Genomic DNA, 14867 nt, shown 5'->3' on the forward strand with positions numbered 1-14867 from the left:
TAAGAGCATAAGCTGCATTTTGCTTTAATAAGTAATATGAACAACACAGGCTGACTGCCTTGCTTGAAAAAACTTCATTTGCTCAGAATTTGCTGGACCTTAATGTTGTCCAATGTCTGTTCCATTTGTTCCCGCTCAAACAATTTTACTCACACTGTTTCTGCAAGTCTTGAGTTGATAATGGGACAACAAAGTGAAGGAAAAGGCAATTATTTTATTTGGGAGTGATGGCATGTGGGATGGTGGGTTATAGTATACTAGCCTGGTAACTAGAGTCCTGGACCATTTTTGTAGGTACATGAGTTCACGGTGAATGTAAATAAATATATGGAATTAACAGCTCATCCAATAGATTCAACTTTGCCAGACTCTGAATGGTGTGAGCAACGGTGAGACAGTTGGAAAATGTGGTGAGAGAGGAAAAGAGAGTTTTGAAATCCAGGGGAAAAATCTAGATTTTCCACATGAACTTTCAATAGGTAGATGAGAAACTTGTTGGTGAGTGGCAAGGTGCCTATTTGCATACTTTAGCATCTCATTATTAGCTAATCTCAAGTCATTTATATGCAGGCTGCTATTTTCCAGATAGTAGAAAGAAACGAGACAGCGACAATTCTCAGTATAAAAGCCAGTGTGGTTACCTGATGGCTGCAGTTAATTAGTGCTTCATCTGTCACCTGTCTTGTTCAACAATTGTCCAACATCTCAGGGCAAATTCAAGGGCAGCAACCAATTGACCCCTCCATCCACGAAGGTTGGCATCAGCAAAGCACCAGCCTCACCATATCATCATGGTACATCTCGGACACACTTATAATACAGTCCAGCACTTTGGTACTCCAGTTTGAAGCTCACTGACACCCTACATTGTAATGTTGCAGGCAGGCAACTCTGCACACAGGCACTGGCAACCAACTCATGCATTGGATTAGTGTGCATCTCAAGGCTGTTAATTGACTTTCTTAACATTCACTCACTCTATACCTATTTGGATAATCACAGCATTTCTACATTGTTTTATGTTTTTATGCATTGCTCTCTCATTCAGAACTCGTCAAATCACTGTAGTTCTGTTTTGACTTGCATTTTAGTGCAATCAGAAAGCTAAGCAGTATGGCATGTTTGTCAATGATGTACAGGAAAGAGGAGAGACATGTGATTGTAGGATAATGTCACACCAACATGTTTCAGCAGCTTGGACTGCAAATGCACAGCAGTGCTTCAAATGGCCATGTCTGAAGTTGTAAGGGGAATAGTCCTTAATCTATTCAAAGCATATGATAGTCAGTCAGGGGATGTCATCACAGTTAATCGCAGGAAGTCTCAGTTCAGGCTTTGGATGTGGACAGTTGGCCTCTTGTGCAACTAGGATCCTAGGATCTATCTCATTACAGTCCAGGGAGTGGGCCACCACCAGTCTTGCAGATGGAGTCCAACCAATCAAGAGCTTAGTGTTAAGACAATTGAAGAGTTGCACCAAGATCAGGGAAGAGATATTTTTGTTTCATTTAGTGTCTCCTTTTCTAATTTTAAAGTAGAAATGTCCCTTTAACATATATTTCTTAAAATCTTAAATGGTGTGGATGCAACACCTATACTAAAAATTAAACCAAAACAGGGTCTTGCTATGAGTAGCTGCAGATACAAAACATGGGTATCAGTAGGTGCATAATCAGTACTGCTCCAGTATTGTAATATACCTGTCATTCGTTCAGTGTGTTTCATAGAAAGATATGACTTAGGGGCACAAGTAAGCCATTTGACCCTTCAAGCCAGCCCTGCTATTCAAAAGATCATGACTAATCTGTTTGAATTCTGAATTCCATATTCCCATCAATCCCCTGATAACCTTGGATTCCTTTACCTAACACAAACCTATCTACCTCCACCATGGAAAGTTTAAGACAGTGGCTCATTGTTCTGGACTTGCCCACAAGAGTGAATATTCTTTCTGAGTCCACCTTATCAAGACCATTTAGGATCTTACATGCTTCAATCAAATCACCCCTCACTTTTCTAAACGCAAGTGGAAATAAACTCAGTGTGTCCTATCTTTCCACATAATAAGACAATTTGTTCATTCCAGGTATCATTGAACTGGACTGATTCCATCACAATTACATTCTTCCCGAAATAAAGAGGCCAAAACTACACTCACAATCAGTAAATATAACAGAGCATAACATCTCTATGTTCAATTTCTGTTATAATAGAGGAGAGCACACCATTAGCTTTCTTAATGACTTCATGTTTCTCATATTAATGTTTTGTGACTGATGCATTAGATTATCTAGATCTCTCAGCACCTTGGAAGTCTGTACTTGTTCTGTTTAAATAATAATTCTTCCTACCAAAGTGAACAACTTCATATTTTTCTGCATTATACTTAATCTGTCAGATTTGTCCTCATTCACTCAACCTATCTCTATCAGTCTACATCCTTGTTGTGCCAACTTCACTGTATTCATTCCTACCTATCTTTATGTTATCTGCAAATTCACCCACTATGCCTTTCATTCCTTCACATAAGTTATTGCTATAAATTGTAAAAACTTGAAAGCCCAGGATAGAAACCTGCTCGTCATAGCCTGCCTGTCTGAAAATGACCCAACAATGCATACACTCTATTTCCTGTCAGCCAACCAATTTATTTTATCCATGCCAGTATATCACTTCCCCACATCATGAACTCTGATTTTGCACAAAAAAACTTTCATATAAAATCTTTTCTAACATCTTCTGGAAATCCAAGTACCGTACACTACAGGCCCCCCTTTATCCATAGTGCATGTTACTCAAATGTTACTCAAACAGCTCCAATAAATTGGTTAAACACATTATCCCTTTTACATAATTATGCTAATTTATCCTAATTACCTTGAACTTTTTCAATAATCATTTACAACACATTATAGAACTATAAACCTGTGAGCCTGACACCGGTGGTGGGTAAGTTGTTGGAGGTAATTGTGAAAGATAGGATTTATATGCATTTGGAGAGGCAAGGAATGATTAGGGATAATCAGGATGGTTTTGTGCAAGGGAAATCATATCTCACAAGCTTGAGTTTTTTTGAGGAAGTAACCAAAAAGATTGGTGAGGGCACAGTGGTGGACATCATTTACTTGGACTTTTGTAAAACCTTTGATAAGTTTCTGCATGGTACACCAACTCGTAAAGTTACATCACATAAGATTCAGGATGAGTTTGTGAATTGGATACAAAATTGGCTTTATGGTAGGAAACAGAGGATGGTGGTGGAGAAGTGCTTTTAGGACAGGAGGCCTGATACCACAGGGATTGGTATCGGGTCCACTATTGTTTGTCATTTATATAAATGGTTTGGATGAGAATGGAGGAGGCATAGTTAATAAATCGGAGAAAGTGAAGACTGCAGATGTTGGAGATTAGAGTCAAAGAGTGTGACACTGGAAAAGCACAGCATTCTGATAAAACAAACATACAATTAATGATGGGGCCCTGGGTAGAGTTGTAGAACAGAGAGATCTAGGGGGTTCAGGTGCACAATTCTTTGAAATTTGTATAAAAGGTAGACAGAGTGGTTAAGATGGCATTTAGCAAGTTTGTCTTCATTGCTCACACTGCTTGGATATAGGAGTTGGGACATTATATTGAGGTTGAGGACATTGATGAGGCCTCTTCTGGAGTACTTGTCGTGGAGAAAATGCAAACAAAAAACCGTGACACTGAGAAAGCAGATTCTTCAATGCCCACGAATCTCAGGGTCCGTGGATTTTTATATTTTTTAAATTATGTTTCTGTTAGCTTATCAGCATGTTCAACCATATTAATCAAAGTACCTCACTCTAGCTACACAATAAACCAGTGATGTTAGTTCCCATTATCTCTATAGTTGTACATTCTACTTAATGTTATTCTAATGTCATGGTTAGATATTTATTATCACCTCTGCTACAGTGATCTTCCATTCCAGACTAACCTGTCATGATAGATATTTAGCTATTCCATCTATTACAGTAGTCTCCTGTCTCAAGCTGACTCTACTAACTATTAATTAGATATTTAATGTCATGTCCCAAATATTTATAGTCCCAATCTTGTCATAATGACACTAAACAGGGAAATTGGCTCTACTGTTATCTCATCTCGCCATCATGACCTTTCAGCCTTAACCTTACTCTGCTAAGAGCATTCCACTATTCTTATCCCATCTTGCCTTCCACAACCACAGATTGCCAGTGGTCTTCATGCTTTAATCCTTCCCATGCTTTCATGCTCTTTATTTTCCATATACTGTGTCCAGTTCTGATTATCCTGTTAGAGAAAGGATATTATTAAACTAGAGAGGGTTCAGAAAAGATTCACCAGATTTTGCCAGGAATGGAGGTTTTGAATTATAAAACATTTTTCACTAGAGCGTCGGAGATTAATGGGTGACCTTACAGAGGTTTATAAAATCATGAGGGGCATAGATAAGGTGAATAGCAAACTTCTTTCCCTCAGGTGGGGGAGTTCAAACCTGGTCTGCATATTTTTAGGATGAGAGGAGAAAGATTTAAAAAGGACATGAGGGGCAACATTTTTACACAAAAGAGTGGTTAGAGTATGGAATGAACTGCCAGAGGAAGTGATGGATGCAAATACAGTTGCAATGTTGAAAAGACATTTGGATAAGTAAATAAATAGAAAAGGTTTGGAGGGATATGAGCCAAATGCAGGTAGGTAGGACTAATTTAGTGTGGGATCATGATCAGCGTGGACGAATTGGACATTAGGGTCTGTTTCCATGCTATATGACCCTATGACTCTGTGAGTCTATAGCACACAATTACAACAATTAGTGATCATTTACAACACCTTCATCCATGACAAACATGAATTTACCTGACCTCTCGGTTACTGTTTTCTGCCTCCCTCCTTTCTTGAAGAGGGGTTGTATTTTTTGCTTTCCAGCCTGATGAAACCTTTCTAGAATGCATGAATTTTGAAAAATTAATACACAAGCATTGACAGTATTACATATTTATGTCAATACATCTGGGCATATAAAATTTGTCAACATTACAGGCCATTGACATTACTGATGCAAAATGGTGGTGGCCACATATGTGTGTATTGTGTAGCTCGATGATAGTAATTATATTACAAATTTTTGTTTACGTCTGTGTGCACCTCTAATTACCAATTTCAAAATGAATACAAAAATGAGAATTGCCAAATCCTAAAATTTGCTTTCATTTGTATACCTGCCCTTTGAAAATATTTTTCAATGACAGTTGTTTCATTTTTGACAATTGTTTCCTGACAAGAATGGAAAACTGCCAGTAACTCAAATGCTTTTTTGTTTGTTTTGACGGCCTGTTGAAAATAGTTATGCAATGAATCTAATTTATTTAATACTTCAGCACCGGAATGTGAAGACATGCAACTCTGCCTGTGCCTCACCTACTTTATTGCAACCTTGGAATCTGCTGTCTTTGAAAGTGCTTCTAAATTGGCATCATCATCCATTGGTGCACTAGATGATTCAGCATCATCAGCAGGTGGTCAAACATTCTTCCTTTATCAGTCCCAACTTTTGAGAAGTGTGTAGTGTTGACATCAATTTCCATGACATCACATTGCTGTTGATCGGAAGAACAAGATCATGATTTGATAAATGTTCTTCTAAGTATTGCTGAGAGGAGACATGTTGTCAAGTCCGTTCATCTTGCACTTATCCAGGACATCGTCCAGAACATAGCAGCCCACATGATTGGCATCACATCTACAAGCATCCACTCCCTCCTCCTTCAACACTCACTAGCAGCAGTGTGCGCCACCTTAAAGAGGCACCACAGAAATTATCATAGACAGGACCATCTAAACCCATGACCACTTCCATATGGAAAGACAAGGGCAAACATAGATGGCAACACTATCATCTGCAATTTCTGCTCCAAGCCAATCACCGTCCTGACTTGGAAATATGTCACTGTTTCTTCATTGTCACTGAATCAAAGTCTTGGATTTCCCACCCTAATGGCACTGTGGGTCAACTACAGCACATGGACTGCAGCAGTTTAAGAAGGCAGCTCATCACCAGCTTCTCAAAGGCAATTAGGGATGGACGATAAATGCTGGACTGCCAATGATGTCCACATGCAATGAATAAGAAGAAACTTATCAGGACAGACACAAGAGTGCCAATTTTCAAAGGAAGCTACAAAATGTAATTGTGTGGGAAAAGGCTTCTGATTGATCAAAGCATTGACATGGACAATGCACCAGGAAGATATTGACATTGTTACACTAACCCTTCATGCTTCTAGTTCATTCAAAAAGTGAATAATTCATGGAAATGTTTGTTATGCCTGCAGAGGTCAAGGCCCTCCATATGAATATATTAAGTTTCTAGCAAGCATTAGTGAGTTGTTTTTAAGAATGTAATTTGGCAGTGTTTTAATGAATATATTTGCACAATCACGTATTCTCTGTTCGAGGGAATTTTTAATACACTTAATTTTGGGATGAGTGTCATAGGCAAGGCATGTACTTATTGCTCAATCCTACCAGTTCATGAGAAAGGGATGGTGGTCTTCTTCATTAATCATGCTGTGCTGGTAGTGATACTATGGGCAGGATTGTACAGGTAGCAGGGCATATCTCTATTCCTCTATTCAAAAAATCAGTGCATAAGCAATGTACTCATGTTCCATTCATCTAAGTGTTTTTCATCATTGATTAGAAATAAAAAAAAATTCTTTATTTGCACTTATAATCTGAAACCACTGGGTTATCTCTGTCTTCTGTTTTCAAATTAGGTATTGATTTGGGCATATTCCAGTCCTCTGACACATACTGCCATTGAATTCCCCGAACACTTATGCTATAATAATTATGTATGCTGTTATTCTAGAAAAGAGGTTCCAGGAAACTGTGATCTAATTCTGACTTAATTCATGCCGTGGTTTTCTGTGCTATTTGCCCTTGCCCTTGCTGAAACAGTATTTAAGTTAATTATCAAATTGTTGTTCCTCTTTAAAGTCAATGTAAATCCTAATTTTCTGGAATAAATGGTGAGTCATTATTGTTGCTACTTTAACTCAAATATAGTGGAATGGTGACTTGGTGACCTCCATGAATAGCGTGGTTTATGGTTAAATTCAGTTGGTTATATGCTTATTGGAAAAGATTTCCTTTCGTACATTACTTCTAATACCTTGTAAAATATTAGAATCATAGTTTTATTGAATTTGTGTTTCCTTGTTGTATGTAAAGCTCCTTAAAAATGTCATTGGAACTGATCACAAAGCAAATTTAAATCCTGGAATCAAAATTAATTTCTCCAAATTTAATTCAATTGGATGTCAACCTGAAAAGTACAAGGAAACAATGTTGATGAAAGCAGCTAGAGTTCTTCAGATAGTTGGTGAGAAATTATCTCTTGTCCCTTTCAATTAAATCTGCTACCTGAGAGTCTGGGTGGAACACAAGGATTGGGAATTAATACATTATTTATATATCAGGACCATCAGGAATTCAAATTCAGACCTGCATGACCCTCTGTCACCAGTTACTAATTGTATATCAAATGTATGGATGCCCATGAGATTAAGAAAAAGGTTTTCCTAATGGGAAATACATAGGCTACATGGATGCAGTTTATTGTTACACCTCTCTGGGGCAGCATGCTGGAAATCAATCCCTGCTATTCCTGGAGTTGTCACACATGTTAAAACATTTATAAAGGTTTGCAAGTCCCCAACAGATTCGGGTTAACAGAAAACACAGACCAGATTTCTGTACTTAACAAGAACTATTCATTACAAATAAATAGATTCTAACCACAGGTAGACAACTCTGAACTGCCAACATGTAACTCTACTGGTTAAAATTCCAATCCACTTCTGAGACTTGCTCCCAACATGTGCACACAGTCCTACACAGACAGACAGACAAAAAAGGTTGTATGCATGGAGAGGAGAAAAATAGTGAGGAAACTTTTCAGTAGCACAAATCCACAGGATTCAATGGAAGGGGTTTATTTGGTTTCTCAAATTCTTTAGTTCTCTGAGATTTTGCTTTGAGTTTTTCTACACAGGAGATACAGTGACTAATTGACAAATTGGGAAGTCTGTGACTTACTGATTTGAATCAAAAGCTTACAACAACTGGTGGGAGTAAACAACTTCAATTCTTTAGCTTCACGTCTTTTGCTTGAGAGAGAGGGGTCACCACCTCCCCTCCCAGCGATCCCTGTAACATTTACACCTATAAGCTGTTCAGCTACTCATGGATCAATCAGCGAGTCATCGTAAGGCATTTGGCATCCACAACTGGACACAATTCCCCAACCAATTAGCTACTTGTTACCAGCCAAATTTCACTTCTACACATACACCAGAGCCATGCCATCTATTTACGACTTCTTTCTCAGCGACCAAGGCAAGTGTAAGCAACAAGTTTCAGTAACTTGCTTTTTAAAAGTACAGCAATTTCTTTCTCAATCGACGGTTGTGAAAGTTTATTTCCCCAATTCAGTCCAGAACAAAAAATTGTAAACTAATAATACTTATAGTCATGATTCAGACTGTAGCTCTCAAAATTCAGGCAATTTCACTAATTCCAGCAGTCTCTCTTCCTGCTTGACAGCCTCTTTGAGAAAGATGATGAGCTGCTGAAGAGTGTTTGACTGATCTGCCCTGTCCCCACTACGGCTTTTGCCCGAAACGTCGATTCTCCTGCTCCTTGGATACTGCCTGACCTTCTGCGCATTTCCAGCACCACTCTAATCTAGACTCTGGTTTCCAGCATCTGCAGTCATTGTTTTTATCTAATCTCCAGCATCTGTCGTCCTCACTTTCGCCCACGACAGCATTCACTATCAGGACATGGTTTTGTGTTGGGCTCCAATTCACATTTCAAAAGTTGGCTCAGGTTAGTGACTTGGTCTCCCTGCGGAAATGCAGTGACTAACTCACTGTTCAATCTCAGGACCTGTCTGACTATAAAACATTCTTCTGTAGGCTTTGTGTAATAAAACAGCGCCTTTGTTTAGCATGGATTTCTGTAAAAGAATGGGAATTCAACGACCTTTGAGAATACTTTATCTTCAATTCCCTCACACACTGCCATTAATGGTGATGTTCTGAATGTTTTACATATCTCTCCGGGATATTGCTGTCCCACTGACCCCCCGCCCCCCGCCTGCTGTACTGCCTTGGCGGTTTCTGGTTCAGGGATCCCGCAGTTTTAACCTGGGGCTAGTGGGCGGCGCCTCGATCTGCCTGAAGTCACTCTCAGTGACTCTGGAACAGAGGAGGAAGTACATTACCCGATTGGACTGGACTCAAAACTTGCCAGCGATCCTCACACGGGGCAAGAACAGCTTTGATATAAACCGAATCAGCCTTTCTCTCGGAGGAAAATCAAAGGTAAGAAAGACTGTTCGTTTCGGAATGAGAAGTGTTGGTAAACATAAGTCTTTAAAGAAAACATACGTTAGAGCTGAAATACATTTCCAGATTGACATTGTGAGAGTTGGAAGATCTCCTTTGTGCGTGATAGTCAATGAGATCGTAACCTGGTTGTTTATAAACAAGTTTACCACTCACCCAACAAGAGGTCATTCGAAATAGTCAAGCTCTTTATATCAGGGAAATAGGCGAGGATTTTGCGGGAATTATATCAACTTTAAAGTCGGTTAACAATTATTGCAGTTCGGTTCTAACTTACATGTTGCTGTGAAGCGAGTTCAGGTGTGCATGAAGCTAAAGGCAGCGGCCTAAATTTAGTCTGGTACTGATGTGAAACTTTATGCAGTAAAAGAAAGTGCTGAAGCTTTACAGTTTAAATCAGGAATTGAAAAAATTACAACCGTGCAAGTAGACTTAAATTTCTCGGGTTCTTTAAAAAAGTTTATATTGAATCTCTTTAATATTACAAAGAAGTGGACATCTCTTTTTGCTGTGCTCAAATATTCCACTGGAAAACGAAGTTTTAACACCTTGATTATGAATCGATTGAGTTCCTCTCGTGATGAGAAAAGTCTGAATGAGAGCTGGATAAAATCCGCAGTTTGAATCCAATCTGGGTCGTTTTCCTTTACATTCCTCAGAGATTTTCCTATAATCTTGCCTCAGCAGGGTCACAGGTTCTGGACAGTCCCATCCTGGTACCTACCAGCTCCCCACAGAGTCTCAGATCAAATGTACTTGTCTGATGACATTCTGTGTAGTACATCGGGGCATTTTATTTTTATTCAATACGTCATATCAATGCCGTCATATCAATGCGCGTTGTTGGTAGAAATAACTTTTTTTTTTAAAAAAAGAAGATACACAAATCAAACACTCTTTTACAATTTTAGGTTGGGGTATTGGATTGAAAAAATGCACTAATAGTCCCAGTAAACACTGAAATGTCCAAAACTTCAGTCAGCGCCTAAAGAAGAGAAATTGCTGAATATTTTTACTCGTAATTCAACATTTAAGTCGTTGCAAAGTGTACCTCTCTAAAATAATAAATTGACTTTGAACTTTTCCAGTGTGGAGTAGCCTTTTTTTTAACAATCACAGTTTCTCTGTTTAATCTGATAGGGAATGGGCCTGTTAGTATCAGTGATCAAATTTATATAATTCATCTAAGAACATGGGAGTATTATAACATTAGGCAATATTAGTCCAATAATAAACAAGTTATGGGTCTGTGTTAAAGATTTGGGGTAGGTCAGTGTTCTTTCAGCACAACCATTTTAAATCCATTCTTCCTGTTTGATAACTCTACTACACATACCAGAAAAATTGAATCAAAATTCATTTCAGATAATAGCCTAGCAAGGCACTTTGTTTTTTCTTTTATCTTCCTGGTGACCTTGGTTATCTTCAAGTTTTTGATTCAAGGAAAGAATCTGAAACTAGTTGAATTTATGATTTGGATGTACTGGTGTAGGACTGCGGTGTACAAAGTTAAAATTCATACAGTACCAGGTTATAGTCCAACAGGTTTATTTGAAAGCACCAGCTTTCGAAGCACTGCAACCACCTAATGAAGGTGCATTGTTCTGAAAGCTAGAGCTTCAAAATAAACCTGTTGGACTATAACCTGGTGTTGTTTGATTTTTAACCTAGTTGAATTTAGAATATGAAAGGTGCTATATAAACCAGATGAGGAAATGTTCGTCGAGCAGGCTGCCTTGGATATATTTCAATGTTCATAAATGATCAATGGACTAACTAACACTGCCTGCATGCACTTCCTCCCTGTCCTCCCCAGCAATCTCTCCCCTCTGTGAATTACAGACTTTCCCAGATTGCCTACCAAAAAAGTAAAACCTGAGTTATGGATCTAAATCACTTAGCGTTTAACAATTTGTTAAGAAAATGACATCATTTACATTGCACTCAGTAATCTTATATGAAATTTCAGTTTAGGTAGGTTTCATGTCAAAGATGAGGTATAAATGTTATGTTTTTTAATGATTTGTGTTCCCAACAATTTTCTCCCTTTTTTTGAAGGCACTGAATCATTCAAACAGCACAAGTAGCTCCCAGAAAGTTATGTAAATTCTATTCTTGTGATATGGGTGTTGACAGGTTGATCCACATGTATAGGTGAGGGACATTGTAACCAAGCCCAGTCCTTTCATCTCATGATTATGTATGTGTGCAATGTAACAATTAGAATAATTGCTTCTCCCTGTTTAGCTCAAGGATGCGCACATGTATACAAGAAACATGTTAAGAAACACCAAAGATTAAATCTGGTATTTTGTCTGGTATAGTATCCCGTTAAATAGTACATTTACTTAATTTACTACCTTGACACAATGGAGAGGCTTGTGTGCTTCAATAGTTCCTTGAAGTTTGTAGACAGAAATTTGTCTTCTTGCTCCTGATAGGGTCACCCGAGTGACAAGGTTCCCAATTGGGGAGTGAGAGGTGCAGAGAAAGTGTGGTTCAAAATGTCCTCAGTGGCAGAACAAGTGAAAGAGTGCAAAGCTGGAAGAAGACTGCAATAGCAGGTTGGTTTCAGTTTACATAGAGTCATAGAGATGTACAGCATGGAAACAGGCCCTTTGATCCAACCCGTCCATGCCAACCAGATATCCCAACCCAAACTAGTCCCACCTGCCAGCACCTGGCCCATATCCCTTCAAACCCTTCCTATTCATATACCCATCCAAATGCCTCTTAAGTGTTGCAATTGTACCAGCCTCCACCACATCCTCTGGCAGCTCATTCCATACATGTACCACCCTCTGAGTGAAAAAAATGCCTCTTAGGTCTCTTTTATATCTTTCCCCTCTCATCCGAAACCTATGCCCTCTAGTTCAGGACTCCCTAACCCCAGGGAAAAGACTTTGTCTATTTATCCTATCCATGCCCCTCATAATTTTGTAAACCTCTATAAGGTCACCCCTCAGCCTCCGACGCTCCAGGGAAAACAGCCCCAGCCTGTTCAGCCTCTCCCTGTAGCTCAAATCCTCCAACCCTGGTAACATCCTTGTAAATCTTTTCTGAACCCTTTCAAGTTTCACAATATCTTTCTGATAGGAAGGAGACCAGAATTGCACGCAATATTCCAACAGTGGCCTAACCAATATCCTGTACAGCCGCAACATGATTTCCCAACTCCTGTACTCAATACTTTGACCAATAAAGGAAAACATACTAAACGCCTTCTTCACTATCCTATCTACCTGCGACTCCATTTTCAGGAAGAAGGGCTTATGCCCGAAACGTCAATTCTCCTGCTCCTTGGATGCTGCCTAACCTGCTGCGCTTTTCCAGCAACACATTTTTCAGCTCTGATCTCCAGCATCTGCAGTCCTCACTTTCTCCTACTGTATATAAGCATCTGTTCCAACTTCATTTCCTAGCTGCCAACTCCATCCTTCTTCATGACAGCTATTTGGCATTAAACTAGACTATTTGGAATCTTGCTAGCTTAATTGAACCCAAGATATGCTTCTAACAATATAATCATGCCATCATTAGATCACTGCATTTTCAATTCTGGTACATTGGCTGAGTTCACTTTACCTCAGCTGTTGCTGAAATATTTATTCATGCCTTTGTAACCTCAGGAATTTACAATATACACATGTTTGTTCTCCCTGTTTGGTCCTTTGTGAACTTGAAATTATTCAAAATGCTGCTGCCTGTTTCCCAATTTACAAGAAATCCCAGTTTATATTCTGTAACCTACAATTGTTTCTGGTCAAGCAAGCATTTTGATTTAAAATGCTCACCCTTGTTTTTAAATTGCAGCACAACCTATTTTCAAAATCTGCCAGCCCCACAACTGTCCAAGGTTTCTGTACTCCTTTAATTCTGATTTCTTGACCATTCCAAATTTTAATGACTCCTCCTTTGGTGACTGTGCCTTTAGTAACCTTGCCCCAAAGCTCTGACATTCCCTCCTCTCATCTCTTGGCCTCTCTAGCTCACTTTCCTCCTCTAAGACATTTCAAAAACTGCCTGTTTGACTGGAGCATTTTGTAACATTTCATTACATTAAATGTGCTGTAAAAGTAAGTGAGTTTAAGCATGAAATTAATTGAAGTGGGAGAATGACTGCAGAGCATAGAAATAGTTGACCACGTCAATTTGAAATGAAGCCTGAAGCTTCGAAAACACAAGGAAGTAATATTATAATTTGATGAACATTAAGAAAACAAATACCTGAATTCATCTTAAATTTTACTTCCTGCTCCAAGATTGAACAAGCTTTAATCATTAATGTATTGGAGGATGCGTTCAATAAGAAGCTAGCAATGACCTAGAAAATTAGCATTCATGGAGCAGGAGGAAGAAAGAATGTACAATATGGATTGGAAGGATTTGAGCGACCAGTTTAGGACAACAGTTGATGGCTTCCAAGTGGATTGGGAAGACAAATGAAAATCCTAAACCGCAGAGACACTGAGAGATCATAACAACTAGGGCTAGAGTTGATGCTTCAATTGTATCTTAGATTTAATACTCAGTGACCAGTTGCAAGGAAAATTTAAAACAGTGGTAATTTTCAGAATATTGAGATATGGAGCTTAATTTGATGCATTTTTAGTGGGCAATTCAGTGGAGGAAAATGAAGATTACATATTGAGTGGTATTCAAGACTCATTGAGCATTCTATTCATACAGCGACCTAGAGCAGTTTCTTAGAAGTCAAACCAAAAGTCATTGGCAGACTTTTACCACTGGCTCAAAAGCACCTGCTGACAACATCCAATAGTCACAAAAGATACTGATAGCTCTTGGGTTGATCATTGTTTCTACCCAGAGCTAGCTGAAGGAAGATGTGCACTATTTAGTTTCATTGCGCATAAGTGCATCAAGTAAATAATCTTTCTCTGTATTTGCAAGACATACAATGTAATCATGATTTCTAGATTTATTGGGCTTCACCTATACAATTGTATGGTTCTGCTGGTCTCCTCAGGACCCAGGAGATCACTGACTCCATACTTGCAGTCATTTGTCCAATGGTACATAATACTATTCATTACTCATTAATATCCAATTGGTTTGTTAACAGCAGCATAGGCAAATATAACTTAATGGTTTTATATTAAGGAACCTCCCTGGGCCTTTTGATTGAAAAGAAAAATGCTGCAGACAGAACTTATAGGTGCAATTTATTTTCTTCTTAATGTGTGGATACAAGTGTATTTGGTGGCAACTAACATACAGTCTCTACCGACCAAACAGCTCAAGAGCTGAAAGGCAAGAAAGGACAGGTATTACATCCTATCACAAGTTAAGTCCTTTTTCAAAGCTTTTCACTGTGTTGGTCCTGTAGAGAGAACAGGGTCAGAAGCAAGGACAAAAATTTTACTTTCATAGATCATCCCATTACCTCATCTCTACCTTTGATGGCCCCAGGTAGAGGGACCCCCA

At 38.8% G+C, this 14867-nt stretch overlaps 1 protein-coding gene across 4 annotated transcripts in view; it reads left to right on the forward strand.

The window, feature by feature from the left end:
- Nucleotides 1-9269: 9269 nt before the first annotated feature.
- Nucleotides 9270-14867, forward strand: part of LOC122539853 (adhesion G protein-coupled receptor F4-like) — a 94162-nt gene continuing 88564 nt past the window's right edge. For 2 of the 4 annotated variants that reach the window (XM_087980148.1, XM_087980158.1), the window contains exons 1-2: nt 9316-9398; nt 11864-11986. The gene's annotated coding sequence lies outside the window, so the exon portion shown is untranslated. Of the gene's footprint in view, nt 9399-11863; nt 11987-14867 lie in introns of all 4 variants that reach the window. The other 2 variants (XM_087980154.1, XM_087980159.1) reach the window with 1 other exon arrangement.

This window comes from Chiloscyllium plagiosum, unplaced genomic scaffold (assembly GCF_037043375.1).
Source record: "Chiloscyllium plagiosum isolate Xiang-an unplaced genomic scaffold, Cpla_swu_hap1 HiC_scaffold_3, whole genome shotgun sequence".
NCBI lineage: Eukaryota > Metazoa > Chordata > Chondrichthyes > Orectolobiformes > Hemiscylliidae > Chiloscyllium > Chiloscyllium plagiosum.